General features: G+C 24.5%; 1 protein-coding gene across 10 annotated transcripts in view; it reads left to right on the top strand.

Moving 5' to 3' along the window:
* The first annotated feature begins 3,865 nt into the window (after positions 1-3,865).
* LOC114119886 (F-actin-monooxygenase MICAL3) overlaps positions 3,866-16,990 on the top strand; it is a 33,891-nt gene continuing 20,766 nt past the window's right edge. For 2 of the 10 annotated variants that reach the window (XM_050199379.1, XM_050199378.1), the window contains exon 1: positions 3,878-4,320. The gene's annotated coding sequence lies outside the window, so the exon portion shown is untranslated. Of the gene's footprint in view, positions 4,321-16,990 lie in introns of all 10 variants that reach the window. The other 8 variants (XM_050199381.1, XM_050199383.1, XR_007603728.1 and 5 more) reach the window with 7 other exon arrangements.

Raw genomic sequence — 16,990 nt, 5'->3', positions numbered from 1 at the left:
CGATATACATTGTAATTTGTATTTACTATACTTCATATTATCATAATATGACAAATACCTAGGTTGAGTTTATTATAATTTGGCAAATAATGATAATATTAATTTAATTATTGTAAGTTTCTATGTCACTTTAGCCAATATTAAATGTCGATCAAGTATAGATATATCCAATCGTTGTGTTATATATTATATACATGCATAAATACATTCTGTATTTTACGATTTGAAATAAAATACGTATAATAGAGGAGATTATAAATATTTATTTTATTTTACTTTTTCAAGCCAAAACAATAATGGTTAAAATAAAAAAATTGATTTAACTATATATATATAGATATCACTTAGCTGACGGGATTCGCCAATATTATTCCCGTGTTGAATTCTTAACTTGTATTATTAATTATTACCATCGGGAGATAAAATAAACGAGATTTTTACAGTGTTCGAATAGAATAAAAAAAGTAAATAAAAAAAATTAGTTAATTAATTCATACAATTAAATATCTATATATAAACATTATAAACATATTCCATTTCTATGGGTATATTTTTTATCTAGGTATACTGGATTCAATATTGTAAGTTGTAAGAATACATTAATTAAATATTATATTAAAATTATATCTGATAGCTAGATGTAAATATGTAATTTAGATATACAGTTAATATTATTCATAAAACTAATTTAAAATATAAAAGGAGTATATATATTATTATATATATATATATATAATGATTTAGGTCTATCACCGTATTTTCTTATTTAGGTATGTGGTAATGTAGTAAGTTGTTAATATATACGACTGATGGAGATTAATTTCGATAATAGTTTTACGATAAATACCTATTGGTCTTAATCATCATATGATCATATGATTGGTATGGCTATGAATTGTATTATTTACGATCGATTGAAGTAAATTGTCTTTTTAAGTATATTATCGCTTGTTACTGGGTGATGGGGAAATTTTTTAAGTATAACTACGTAAATATTATATTTTTTTTTACATCTTGTTTCTTCATCATAATATCATCATAGCACTTAACTCATTGTTCATATTTTTGACTACCTATCGTGTTTAACTTTCTTTATTAAAAAATAAACTGTAAAAAAAAAAGCTCAGTGTAATTATTAATTTATATTTACATTAGGTAGCAATTTAATATTTTATATCACACAGTCTTATTAAAGCATTTAAAGCTTTTAGTATTTGGAAGAAATATTAATATATATTATACTATATTTGGTACAGATGTAAGGTAACAATTTTCATTTGATGTAGCTGATGGGTCAAGGGTGATGGCCAACATATTAACCAATACGTAAGTTCCCATATTGAATAACTGATCCCTGCAGCTCTAAAATGGGCCAAATGTGGATCATTTCCAGTCGCTCAAGTCTTTAGGTATTTCCATTTGACTTATAATTGGACTTCTGGTTCATTAATTTTTAATATGTCATAAATTTCTCATACAAACTTAAAAATAATGCAGTAAATAAAATAATTTGATTTTTAAGCCAAAAGTAATTTATTATTTTAGTATTAAAAATAAAATTATAATCAATAATGTTTTACATACCTACTTATTTTTTACTATTGCACTTATTTTTGATAATAAATTATTATTAAAATTACAATTATAGATACAACTCAATAATTTCATTATTGTTTAAAATTAAATGTTTTATTTATCAAACAGACAATAGTTGAAGAAAACAACCATTATATTTATATCAAAGATTTAAGTATTTGATTAAAAATGAACCTACCTATTTAAATTATACGTATATGTTGAATAAATTAGACTTCAATTAGATATTAGTGGTATTACAATGTTCAATGTTTACAAATTGATTAGATTGGAACACGAGTCACGACTCATAACTCATAAGTGATTCAAATATACATTTTCTCAATTTACTTTAGGCCTTCTGTGATTGCTAAGAAGCTGGGTTGGCTAGATCGACATTGCCTCGGGGTGACTAAAAGAGACCGTAAAGTTTAATCTACTCATACAAGAGAAGGCAAGCCACTTCAAGTAGCACAAACGGTGTATTTCAAAAGCGTCTGTTGATAATCATCGATCAATAGCTAGGTAACTATTATTCCTATATCCGCCATCAGAACCGCAATATTTCATAATATAAAATCTCAAGGTTCCAAAACACATTTTTTTTATAAATGTCATTTTAGGAAATGTATACATAGCTATTTAACTAAACTTAGTGTTATATTAATAATATAAAGTAGCTATACCTACCGTTATCATGAAATAGTGAAATACTAAACACTGTTACTGAATAATTAATTAACAGAGTAACTACGGCATTTCAGAGCAAATTTTTGTTGGTACCTATATCACTGCAGACCGCAAAATAACAATTTACAATAATATGTAAAAAAAAAATACTACGTTTCTTATAATACTCGTATTTATTCTTTTGGAAAAATCATACTTGCAAGAAGCATTATTTAATATTGTTAAAAAGAAAAAAATAAGGTTTTACAAGTAGTTTAGTAGGTATTGATTTATTTTAATTTTTAAAGACGTTTTCAGTTAAATGTATAAGATTATCTACATTTATCATAATATAATGTATAAAAAATTTCAATATATTTAAATAATACCTCACAAACTTACTTCTTAGTACTTAGAATAGTTAAATCATAATTTATAACTGTATCTTAATAGTAAATCTATCTATAGCCTTACTAAACAGATTGATTAATTACAGCTGTAATTAATCAATGCTATACCCTATACATAATTGATAATACACCTAGAACGGCTAGAACTTGAGAATTCAGAATATGTGTATAATACATTAGTGCACATAATTAGAGCACATAATAATATAATATATACCTTAATTGTCTTACATATATACATTATACAATCATTTTTTTAAACATTTTTTAAGAGTACAATAGGTAATTAATAACCTGTAAAAGTTATGGATTGAAATTGCTGAGTACGTTTGATAATTTTTTATTTTAAATTAAATTTTGTTCGACAATTATAGTTAAGACAGTTATAGTTGTACCTATATAATATAATTTTAGTAAAAAATGTAATTCGTATAGTGTATAGATGCGTTAATGTTTACTGAACTTTGATGTAGATATTCTGTTTTATTTCTTTTTTATAATAATTTCATATAGTAAAATATAGGGTTTTATACTTCGAATATTAATGTAATTAATCTCGGCGTACAGTAAAATCGTTTAGTAAGTATGTTAACATCGAAATTTACTATAATCACATCACAGTCGAATTAAAAATTTCACACATTATAGGTATAGCTGGAAATCTGGTACTCGCTGCAGGTGTATACATATATTATAATACCTATATTAATCTTATAAATTTGTACGTAACGTACGTCATAGGTATATGAGAACCATTATTAATTCGAGTTTCTTTTTAATTGCACCCATTCTTACATTCTTCTTCCTTTATAATTACTCAGTACTCACGTACGTCGTGCAGCACATAATAGGTACCTACTCAAAATGGTAATGATATATTATTGTAAAACGACTAGGATCGCGAGTTTTTACATAGAGTAGGTACGGTAATATACGGTGGATTGCGATATTATTAAACACAGGTGTCTATAACCGTGCATTCGCCATGGAAACGCGAAGTCTCATTTTCCCCGCCACCGAAAAGCCAGAGAGTTCGCTCTACGACCGTGATCGAAAACACGCACATTTACATGATATTTTCATAGTCGTCGATGCGGTAGTGTCGCATTCGCATAGTGCATACCGCTTACTGCAGAGTGCAGCTAACGCCATCGCTCATCGCCACCGGTCACCGTCCACCGGAGGGAGTAACAGTAGTTGTAAGTTACAACTGCCTGCTGGCAAGCTGCTGCTGTCGGTCGGTCGGTCGGTATTCGCGTCTATCGGCTTTTTGTTTTACCGTACAGGCTGGTCACACTGTACTCCAGTGGTCTTTCGTCTTTGGCCGCACAAGGGAATTTTAATACATCGCTATCACTTTTATTGCTCGTCTGTTGCACTGTAAATTCCATTCTGCTGCAGTCGCCAGACCGCGGCCGGTTTGTTAGTCTTGTTGTCACTCTCGAGCGGTCGGGTACAGTGTTTTCGTAGATTTTTCTCGCTTTACTCGACTTTTATTAGTTCGGTGAATTCGATTCGCAGTATTTAAATCGTTCTGTATAATTTAATCACTACATAAATGTCAAACATTTTATAGTAAAAAAACAAAAAAAAAAATTGTATCGAGTGCAGTGTGAGAGCAAGTGTCGATTTTGCCGGAAGTCCAACTTCGAATATTTCAAAGACTGTAAGTAACGATAAATATAATAGACTCGTTATTATTTGAATTTGATTTTTGTCGGATAAATTTGATAAGACGGTCTGTTAATGATCTTGATTCTTGGGCCGGTGTATTGTATTTGTGTATAATATAGGAAAAAAAGTCGTTTTTTTTAGTTACAATTAAGGTCTGCTAATCGTCTGGTTAATTTTAACAAATGACGTAACACAATGTAACGTATACATTCTTGGCGTTTTAAAAATAAATCGGTTTCATATTTCAACGCGTAGGTATATATTTTAGAATAATGTGTTCAAGCAATGTGTAGGTACCTATATTTACTAGTTTATTCCATTCGTTTTGTGTAGATTCTTGAAAATTTATTTCCAAATATCAAGCAATCCATTTAATATTATTATTTATTTCGAACTATTAAAATTATTTTCAATTTAAACTTCTAATTATTTGCGTAAAATTTGTAGTAATGTGATAGATAGGCCGTAGTTGTGCACACATAATATCATTGTTTCATTGTGTACAAGTCAGCGCTGGCAATTGCCAAATGGTATTCCATAATAGTTGCAGCACATACATTGGGACAGTAGCATCAGAGTAATATTTATTTTAGATGCACTTCTAAAAAAAGTTTAGAACAATAACTGATGTATAACACTAATAATAATAATAACATTTACCTATGATATTTTATTATATTTATTTACATCTATTCAATTATTATGAATTAATTTATGATTGATCATATATAGGTAAATTATTATTTTTTAGTTTAATTGAATATGGTAATATTTGTTTTATAGATAGAGTAGAAATATAGATGATTCTAAGTTTAAGTATTTCTATGAGTATTTCTATTATAATATGCGGTATTCAAATTATTGTTAATAACTAATTTTTATTTATTTGGTGAACCTATACTATAGAGTATAGTTTAAACTTTAATTTACTTATATTGTATATTGTAATACTGTCATTTGTACTATTTTTGATTTATGACTGTTAAACTAATTATAGATTTACTCTTACCTATGCCTAATTATTAATTTTTGAGTACAAAATATAAACTACCTAATTGTTTTAAATTATCATTGAAATAAATAAATTCTCTCTGGAATAATTTATTCTGTTATTTCCCATGTTTATAATTTATTTGACGATTGATGAGTAATAAATAATGATACCTATTCAACTATTATTTTACTATTTATTTAACTAATCTACTTAAATGTTTATAGTGTAAGAGTGTTTAGATTGATAACAAGTAAATGTTTAGATACATAATATTAATTCAAAACAAACATATTTTATTCTTTACAAGCCGGTACTTAGTTAAAAATAAAATTTACTGAACAAAATAGTTGGTATGTTATAAAAGAAATTCACTAATTGTAATATTCTTGTTACAATTTGGGTAAGAATATTTTCATTCTAAATTTAAAAATGTAGGTAGGTACCTACAGAGGTAAGTAATTAATGGGTTTCATTAAAAAAATGTAATGTTGCTTCATTTTGTAGGTAATCACTTAGGTATTTGAAACATGAAGCAATTAATATATTCTAAATTTCTACAGGAATTTCTGCAGTTTAGCTTAGTTAAAAAATTAGTGAATAAAACCAGCAAAGAAATACCTTGTATATCCCTGTATATACCACTTGAATTTAATGTAAAATCTATTTGAAGACATGATAATTATGTGTTAGCTTTCTAGTGTCATGAACAATTGGTTGAATTTTAAATATTCATCTGATTTTACCTTAAAAAAAATACATTTTTAATATAGGTACATTATGTACACACAAACTAACCTTATGCTCATTGAGGCAGAATGTTACACTAGAATTAATCCTCATAGTATGTACTAAGTTCCTATTCAAAAGTGTGATAGATATAAAAACAATTTTATTGCTGGTGATTATAAAAAATTTATCTTGTCATTTATTTAATCAGTGTAAATATAGCTGAAAGCATAGGAAGAGGTTTGATTGAACTTAAGGAGAAGGGGGGCTTTGACCAATTGACTCTATATTATACTTTGCAAAATATTCAATAATTTGGGGGCGGGGAGACTAAGTCCTCCTCAAGCACCCCCCTTCCACCAATCTCTGACTATGACTGGAAGTCTGTTGGTAATTTTTTAATAAAAGTGACTAGCATTACTAAATACAATATTCTTAGTATCGAATATAATAATATTTAATTTTGGGTTTGTCGACAAATTTAATTAGTTAAATAGGAAAGTTTAAAGTCTAATTCATAATATTGTCGTTTGTTGCCAATAATTTTAGGTTTTTAATATTTTGCTAAATTCTTTGATTTTAGGTATCTATTTCACATAGAATTTCAATTGATTATAATTTTCATTTATTTATGCGCTTTTGTTAAAAAAAAATAATCAATTTAATTTAAGTAACTCTAAAATTACAATTAATATACTTTATGAGTTAAGTAATGTAATTATATAACTCTGAATTTAGAAAATTAATTATTCAAATTAATAAAATACTATGTTTAATGTACCTATTTAGTATATTATACTAAAACTAATACCATGTATTTATAATTAATTAGGAAGTAGTTAGTATCTAGTTGTTATGATCTTATAACTTGTCATTGTATACTATTTTCATCAATAGTTAAGTATTTTAAACTAATATTAAATAATTTCCAGTACAAACAATTTAGTATGCTTATTCTGATATTCATACAGTAATATTATCTATTAGTCAAACTTAACAGTTGTAATTAAAGTGTATCACTCGTTTGAGTAGTTTGGCTGTCAGATATTCAGTTCGTGGAGTAAAAGAAAGCTTCCAATTTAATCAAAACAATAGCTTTAGTTCTTTCACGAGTGTGAACTAATATTGTTTACAGTTAATTACTTTCATATACATTGTTATAATAATTCAATTGTGAAATAGCAATTTCATTGTGTTGATTATGTTTTTACAAAAAACCAATTAATAGTACAAATCTTCTATCATATTAGTACAAAATATAACAAAAACAAGTATGATAAGTAAGATTTATCACAGTAGTCAGTTTAGAGTTTTTTTAATTCTTATTATACAAGTTATCAGTAATTATTTTATTTAAAGAAATGTATAATAACAGATATAATAATATGTTAGTTTTATTTTCGTAAATTGTTTAGTTTTTGTAGTTTATGAATAACATTTTTGTTTATGAATATTATTTGAAATTGGAAATTAAACACTGATTGTAAAATAAAAGATAATTATTATTTTTTTTAAATTTGAGTTTGAATATTTTCAAATAATCGCGCGTTATTTAGGCGTGTATCGCTAGCATTTGTATATTGAAAATTAATCTAAAAAACTTAGTACATCACGACTCACGAGGTATATCAGTGATAATTTTATTATAAGATCACATAATTCATAGAACTTATTTTTCTATTTTTTAATAATTGTATAGCCAGGGGAGGAATGAGACATTTTTACTATAATTTATAAATTAAAACAATAACTTTTAAAAAAAGTTAGAAAATCGAGAATTTTTTAAAAAAATATTCCACATTAATACATTATTTTAATATTCAAAATTATTCTTATTGCGAATAAAATTTTAAAATCATATAAATAGGTACAGGTAATATTACAGTATTAAATTTCAATTATAGTAAAATAGATTATTATCTCGATTATTATTTAATGTTTTTTAAATTAAAAACTTGCTTTTATACCTATTCTCATGAACTGTTAAAAATGTATATACATTTTCTATTTAATGTTTTACCACGTGTTAATTTGAATAGTGCAAATTCATAAAAGATTTACCATTGTTTAGTTGAAAAAAAATTACTCTTCGTGTTTCTTCTGTGGCTAACATTGACCCCGAGAAAGGATGAAAGAAAAACCGGTTCGCGATGCAGGTTTTGCCTGTGAAGTATTGTGTCTCGAGAGTTTCTGGTTGAAAATGTTATGGCACACATTGTATTGTGCTGTCGAAGATAAAATGCTTTAAATATTGTGAATTTAAGTACATATAGAATTTTTTGTTAAATGTTTAAAGTTTGTTTCAAGTAACCAATTTTTAGATCAATAATAATTGTTATACTTATCTGTAATAACCCCAGTAATAACATACACGTTGGAATACTTATTTTTATATATTTTAGTAAATATTTAACAGTGTACAAAAATCTTAATTTACTTTTAAAGACGTTCTTTTATACTATTTTGTTCCTTGAAATTTAATGACCATATCAATGTCCTTCGATAGAGATTTTTGTACCCGGCCTTGTTAGTTCTTATAGTAATTTGTTAAATAAACCTTTATTATATTTCAATCAAATTCTACTTGTAATATATTATTCTTTATCTCCCGTCGAGAATAAAAAATGTAAAATTATTAATAAGGTATTATTTCTTAAAAGTGTTTTAAGTTTCTAAATTCATATTTAATATTTACTAAGTATTTATCTGCAACTAAACATGAACTGAATAGCTTATGTATAGTTAAATAAATTACCTACTTATTTTTTTAAAGAAATTAAAAATTGTTTAAGCTTTGTACTTAACTTTTAACTATGTCAATCATTTGATTTTCAAATAATATTTGTAAACTAACGAAGACAATTAGTGTTCCGTATTTTTATAAAAATATTTATTTAATTAAATTATTTGTTCAATAATAACATATCATTTTGGTCAAGAAACCAATTTATTCAAGACCATAAGTATGAAGTGAGAAGGTGCTACTACAGTACATTATTTACTTTTTTCACTATTTTTAGATGCTTTAAAGCGATTATAATACGTAATTCTATATAGAAAATGTTGAAACTATAACTCTGAATAAAAATCATTTACTTTATATTTTATATTTGTGTTTATTTTTAAATGATATTTATGAATAAAACCCAGAGAATCGCAATATTGCATGTCTGTTAGCTCCTAGTATAGTCTTAAAAGATACACGATGGCGACGTGCCGCTCAGTTGACGTTAACCGTTAGTGCTTCTGTTGCAACTGAAGGTCAGTACTGCTTCTGCTACCTATAACAATAATAATATATTCTTCTGATTAACTTTAAAAATTGGACTTGCTACCATTTAATTCGTAATATTTCAAATAAAAAATAAAAATTTTATAAGTACACAAATGGAAAAGCTTACATATTTTATCTTAGATTTGTTTTTATTTCTTACTGTTATTTCATGCTTATTATTTTGGTTACAATCACTTAAAATTTATTGTAATATTTTCTCGAATTTACCTATACGGCCTATACCATCAATTTTTATCTGGATTGTATATTTATTAATCGTTTAAAATATTTAAAGTATGAATCACCTTGTATTAAGGTATTCACTTTTATCGGTAAATAGAAAATTACTTTATTTGGTTTTTCAAATTGCATATACCTACGACGATAGAAATATATTTTTGTCAAAAATGGATAGGTAAACCTTTTTTCATATCAAAAAAATTTAAGAGAAATAAGAGTATTTATTTTCCTTAGCTTATAGAATATCTTCGTATTATTTTATTATTATAAAATATATGGTAGAGATTATTTCATCCAAATCCTATAAACAGGTTAATTGATGTCAGATTTAATTATAAGTATTCATGATAATTAAAAGAATATCATAGAGACTTTGATACGAATATTTGTACTTGATATGTACAAATATAATATTTATTTATTTAATAATAAAAACAGGCGTCAGCTCAATTTATATTAAATTAATAACAATGATAAGTTGTAAAACATAGCATCATATATATATCAATATCAATATACTCGTATTTGAATAACAGTATAATAATAAACTAATAAACGTTGGTTTTTTAATTATGATAGTTATGATAGTATGTTAATAATAAGGAAGAAAAATAAGTATATATTATATATTAACTTTTATTAGTCATGTCACTACTCACTTAGTGTTATTATTCATGTATGCTAAAATGCAAATAGAATACGATAGATAAATTACATAAGTTAAAGTAGTATATAAATATAGTTTAATAGTTATTAATTATTATCAAGTACTGCAGGGATCACTAAAATAAAAAATAAAAAAAAAAAATAAATTTAATTTACTACTTACATTAAACTAACTCTAGGTGTACAAATTATGACCACAAGTATATTATTTTTGGAATAAAATATTTAAAAAAAAAAAACAGGTAGGTAATACACTACCTACTAGTATAAAAATATATTTTGACAAATGCTGGTGTATCACCCATCAAGTGATTCATTTAAGTGTCTACACTCATTATTTCGAAATGTTTTTGTTTTAAAATATATTTTTACTGTAATTTAATGTCATTTTAAAACCATATTTATGATGAAAAAAAATATTTTTACTGTTTTTTTAACGTTATAATTTTGTAAGTTTTTACTTTTTTTTTACCATTCATTTTTAATTTCATACTCCAAAACAAAATATTATTCGGAGTATTTTGTCTATAATAATCAAATTTTGGATTAGTACTTTATTAGTATTTAAAGTTTAGACGAACGGAGTAGTGGATTAACATTTTGCAGAGTACCCCTTACCACTCTATTCCACTCATTCTTAACTTTATATATTAGTCGTGGTTGGATAATATATGATGCGATAATGAATAAATAATGTAGATACTTAATCAATTATTGTAGCTTACATAAATACATAATATTTATCTATGTACAATATATTATACAATTTTGTGCATTATTACGTAATTTTCGTATAACCAAAATATCCAAAACTGACAATGAGCTGCATAGAATCGTGTGTATTTATTATTAATATATTTTTACTAAACAACTATTCTATAATGGCTGAGTAGTAAAATAATAAGGTGTATATTGTAAATCTACAATATAATTTATACCAGTATAAAGAAATATAATGATTAAAATGTGCTTTTAAATTATACCTTAGCATTCCTAAAATGTATCATAAAACTGGTTTTTTTTTTATGACAACTCGTGTGCCTAATTTAAAATATTGTCTTTTTATTTAAGTAGAACTTGCCAGTCAATATGCACTTAAATTCTGAACTGTTTTACAAAAATAACGGTATAATTTTTATACTTAGATAATAACCAGTGCAATCGTGTAAAGGTTCGTTTGTGTTGTTAAAACTGGATTAGTAGGTATTTGGTATATTATATTTATTCACGTAAGAAATACTCCGAATAATTAAAAAAAAAAAAAACTGAAAAAGAGCTATATAATAGTATATATTATAATTCTTTAAATCGTTCAAACTAATTTTTAATGTTAGGTACACGTTATAATAATAAATTAAATTTTTTCTGTTTAAAGAATAATGATTATTACGTATTGTGTGGGAGTAAGTACCTACTTGCGTTAATTGACAAGAAGCTAATACGTATATTTCATAATTCTCACACTATTATAAAACAGGTTCATCGTCCTGGAACTACCCTAGCTGTGATACGTATGATGCACACCCATATACCGATATACGAAATTGTTCTCTAGTTTGAACGTACTTATGACGCGTATGTTATAGCATGTTATAAACTAATAATTTGTATAATTAGTTAGGTATATGTTCTTATAAAAATAAAAATTTTAAATTGTATAGTTCTACCTACAAAAAATAATTATTTGTCGTGGCCTAACTATTTGTATTGTTATATACTTTAATAAATTAAATAATTATTTATGTTACGTAAAAGAATACATTAATACAAATTAAAGGATATAGTTGATTTTTATTGAAATATATTATTTATTAGGTATGCATTTTTATTATTTATTAGTTAAAGTAAATCAATGAAATATTAATGGGTTATGTAGTTAAAAAATATTGAATGGGAATTCTACAAGCACCCACTTGAATAATTGTAAACGCTAATTTCTGTTCTAAAGATTTTATATTATTTAATAAAAGTTTATGACATTTATTTTAAGGTATTATAGCTATTATATTATATAACATCCTGGGAAGTTATAATAAGTGTTTTGTTATACATTTATAATATTTTAAAATATTGATAGGTTATCTGTAACATAAATAAATTAGTTCATAAGTTTTTACTTATTATCGAATTATCTATTTTCTTATATAAAGGTACATGTATGTAATTCATTTTATATTTATGTATTAGATTTTTATATTTAATATATATTACTCATAGTCATAGTATAAGAACTTAGTTTTTGCTCTTTTATAGTGAGTATTTTATTTCGTTATAGGCATATGTATTGAAATAAACAAATAAATATAGAATTTTTTAGTGGTAAGATAAATATAAATATAATTTATAAATGGCTTTACTATTTTTAATATATATTATGTATTATATATGTTATTTTATAGAGTTCTGTTGTATAACACGAATATATAATATAAATAAATATGTATCTACATATGTTTTTTGTATATTGGCGTTCAAAGTTAATATACCTACGCAGTCAAATGATTTTTGGTCTGTTATTATATGCTGGTAGTTATTTTTTTTTTAAGGTTCAAAGTGCTTCCTATATTATGTTACCTAAGTGATAAATTTATAATGAAATATATTTTGTGAATTAGATATTTACGTCTTTTGATGTATTTTAAGATTTTCTAAATTATAATTGTCTGTGTGTGTATAGACTAACATTTTTAAGATCTTTGTGAGAACATTTAAAAACATTGAATTATAAAATATGTTTTACTCGTTATTATGGTTACAGTAAATTTGTTCTGAATGCATATTTACTCTTGGAAATAAGGTATCGAAATATTATTATCGTTAATTACTGCATTTTTCTATTATCCTTCTATAAAATTAATTATTATAAATTAATGTCCTTAGTACTAAATCTAACTATTACTCAGTACCTATTTAATATGTATTAAGATTTACCTACGTACCTAAATTATCGTAAATCATATTTAATATTATGATTAACAAATCAATTATTTATTTATCGAACTTAAAATTATTATTACCGTTTCATTTAATGGTATGTAACTTAAAATATTGCTAACATTTCAAATCTTTTTAATTTTATTTAGTGTTTATTACTTTTTGCTATAGATTGAAATATTTAATTACACTATAGGTTATGAAAATTATTTACTCTAAATTCTAATAGCTAATTGATCAAACATATAAGATTTATTTTAGAATTATTTAAAAAAAATAATATTATTGAGATTAGGTAATGTTCATTGTATAATATTATTTATATTTAAATTATGAACTAAAAAGTTTTTTTTTAATTTTATCGACCTAATAAACATAATATTATGTTATTGGAATCGTATTATTTCAATTGATTGGTTTATTACTGCTTATCAAGTACACATCAACATTTTATAACATTTATTGCTATATATATATTATATATTGTAAGAATTCGAAAATAATTCCAAACATATTAGTTGGTTGTTACTAGTTGCTAATATTTGTACTATAATTTTATCTTATACCTATATTTTTTTTAAATTAAAAATAATAAATAAACTAGCTTTTTCTTGAAATAATATTTGGGGTTTTTATTAATAGAATTTGATAAGTAGAGCTCAAAAATAAAACATATTTTATAATGAAGCATGAAACTTGGTTGGCATTGATCCACATAGCTTTACACATTTAATTCTTGACCATACTATAAATCGCATATTATTTTTTTCAATATTTCTACTTTAAGAATGATAATAAACTCACAATATTGTCACAAATAAAAATGAAATTGTGTAAGATTTGTATATTCTCCCACGAAAGTTTTATGTTATAGTAGTTGGCTACTACTGTTAAATAAGATTAAAATAACTAATATTTAAGTGTGCCAACTTAACGGTTTTAGTTTTTTAGATATATATATTGGTTTCGCCTGTATTAAAATTAACTTCTTTATGAGAATGTTAAATGTTTAATTAAATATTTTTCCATACAATATTAAAATAAATTTATCAGGGTAACAACTACGTTATTGTCGTATTTATTGATTTTAAACAGTTACTAATTTAAATTAATTTTACTATTGAATGTATTGATCCCGACTAATTTAATTGTATTTATTTTAAAAGCTAAATTTTAATATATTAGATAAATATTACATGCCTATAGGTTATTTATTATAATTTTTTTTTTAAATAAAATTGTTATTGTTTAGTATTCTGTTGATAAAATGATAACCATTAATTGCGTTTTTATTATTGAGACTTAGTGAATCTGTTTAATAGTAGATTTATTACCCAATCAATATGTTGCAACTTAAGTATTTTAAAATTATTCAGAGGTACCTATATAATAAGTGTATGTGTGTATTGATAGTGTAAATGTTATCTATTAATAAAAATTGTAATATTAGTTTTTATTGGTTATTGACCCATAGAGTCATCGTCTTGGTGCGGAGTAATAGGAAATAAATTAATAATAATAATATTTATATTTTTTATTGAGTTAAGTGTTAATAATGGGTAGCTCCGTGTACAACTCCTTCATATTCATACCATACTATAAATTTATAAACTTTTTGTGCATTTCGCTGTAAAGGATTGGTTCTTTCAAATGAGAATTAAAAAAAAAAAATAATAATAAATTTGTATTATCAAATATTTTTGATCAATGGTATTATTGGGTAATCTGAAAATAACCCTGTATTTCTATTTCTTATATAATATAACCTAATAAAAATATGACTACACATTTATTTAAAAATTTAGTCTTATTTTCCTTCTTATTAGTTTATTATAATGTCCAATATTTTATACGAATTAAGTTGATAGGTACTTCGGCAGGTACTTACATATTTAAAACAATTGGTTATCATTTTTAAATTTTAATAATAAATTAATAAATAACATTTTGTATCTTAAATGTAAGATATATTAATTTATACATTTATATTAATTTATTGTAACTTCTCTTACGGTAAAAAATCTGAATACGTCATTAATACCACGCGTGTCATCAAAAAGTTACGAACGAACACGTTATAAAAAATAATAGATCCTTAGCATAATCTCATATATTTTATAGACATTATTATTCTTAATAAATTAAATATATGTGTTTGATTACTTTGCTATGATTAAATATTATTTTATTGTAGTGATAATATTTAGTATTTATGTTCAGTCAAGATTATGCTTGTGTTAAAATCATAATAGTTATTGGTACTATATTCTCGCCACAATACATACTCTTCAGGATCGGATATTTCACTAGCAATAACTATATGCAATCACAATTTTTCAGCCAACGGAGTGTAACCAATTTAAACTGTATTATTAACTTATAGACAATATTGTAGGCATTTTGTAGTACCAACCTATTGATTATTAACATTTTTCTAAAATGTGTCAGACATTTTATATACGTATATCTACTATAATGCCGTAAAAGAAATTGTTGACATTCTTTTCTGTATGAAGTTAAGGTAATATATCTCAAAAACGTGTTGTGTATAGTTTACGGTTGTGTATATCCCTTATAGTGTAATACTGTATAACTCCCATGTAGAACCATGTTTATTCTAAAAATCACGTTCTTTACCAGGAAATTCGATACTACAAAAGAGCTGCCCTAAATGTGTGTGTATTTTATAGGTTTCGTTCTCTTGGTTGATTCGGAATTATGGATTACAATTCTCTTTTTTACATTTTATTTGAAAATTAGTAATTACACTATTTTTATTGGATATAAATATAAAGTATACTAATTAAATAAATAATTATTCGATATGTATATAATAACGGAATTATACCCACTGTTTAAATCAGATAGTATAAAAATTAATCTCTATTTATGCGTATGCACACATCACGTGTGCATCGTATCAGCTTCTTTCGTCGTTCATTTGAATGTACACATATAAAAGTACAAGAATGTTGTCGGCTGTGCCAAAACGAAAATATCTTTGGTAGAGAATTACATAAAGAAAATGTTCCATGTCTCAGAATCTTGGCCTGTATGTTTGTGCATAAAACGCCTAGTACAATTATTATTGTACGCAAGTATGTTTAGGTTTTGGATTAATAAAACAAAATTGTATTACCTGATCAATTTTAATCAGGTGATATCATTCGAATCCACTCTGTATAATTTTCTACTGTTTATGTAAAATATCAAGGAACAAATTCTGATAGAAAGACTGAAGTTGTTAAATATTAAATGAACAATTTTAAAATAAAAAGGAATCTGTTTAATTACTAGTATATTGTGTCTTATAACTTTTTTCTATTGTTAACAACATGACGGTGGTGGAAATATTTCTCACGAGGCTAAATTGCTCTGTAGGTTAGTGAACTTGATACATTGGCGCTTGTTATTTTGACTGTGTGTACTATATTAAATTCTATTTTTTTTTCTAAGGATTTGGTTTTATACTATTATTTCCAGTCATAGATCCAATCGTCACAGATAATGTGATCTCATTGTGTACGTTAACATCCTGTTGATTATGTAGATAATATATAAATCCTGTATTTTTAAATTAAAATTTGCACATTTTTTTGTGTTAAAATATGTTATTTTAGTATTGATTAATCAGTTGTTCAGGTTTAGTTCAAAAAAAATATTAAATTGTCAAATTGCTAAATACTACGATAATAGGTTTATGTATTAATTATTGTTTTTTTTATAATTTTAAATACATCACAATACACTATTAAAGCAGTTGTGTGAATATAATAAAGTTTAATTATCAATTATTATGAATTTAAAAAGAATTTATATCATTTATTT

This window comes from Aphis gossypii, chromosome 2 (genome assembly GCF_020184175.1).
Source record: "Aphis gossypii isolate Hap1 chromosome 2, ASM2018417v2, whole genome shotgun sequence".
In the NCBI taxonomy this organism is placed as follows: domain Eukaryota; kingdom Metazoa; phylum Arthropoda; class Insecta; order Hemiptera; family Aphididae; genus Aphis; species Aphis gossypii.
The sequence above is the reverse complement of the archived record's forward strand: the minus strand, read 5'-3'. Positions and strand labels throughout refer to the sequence as shown.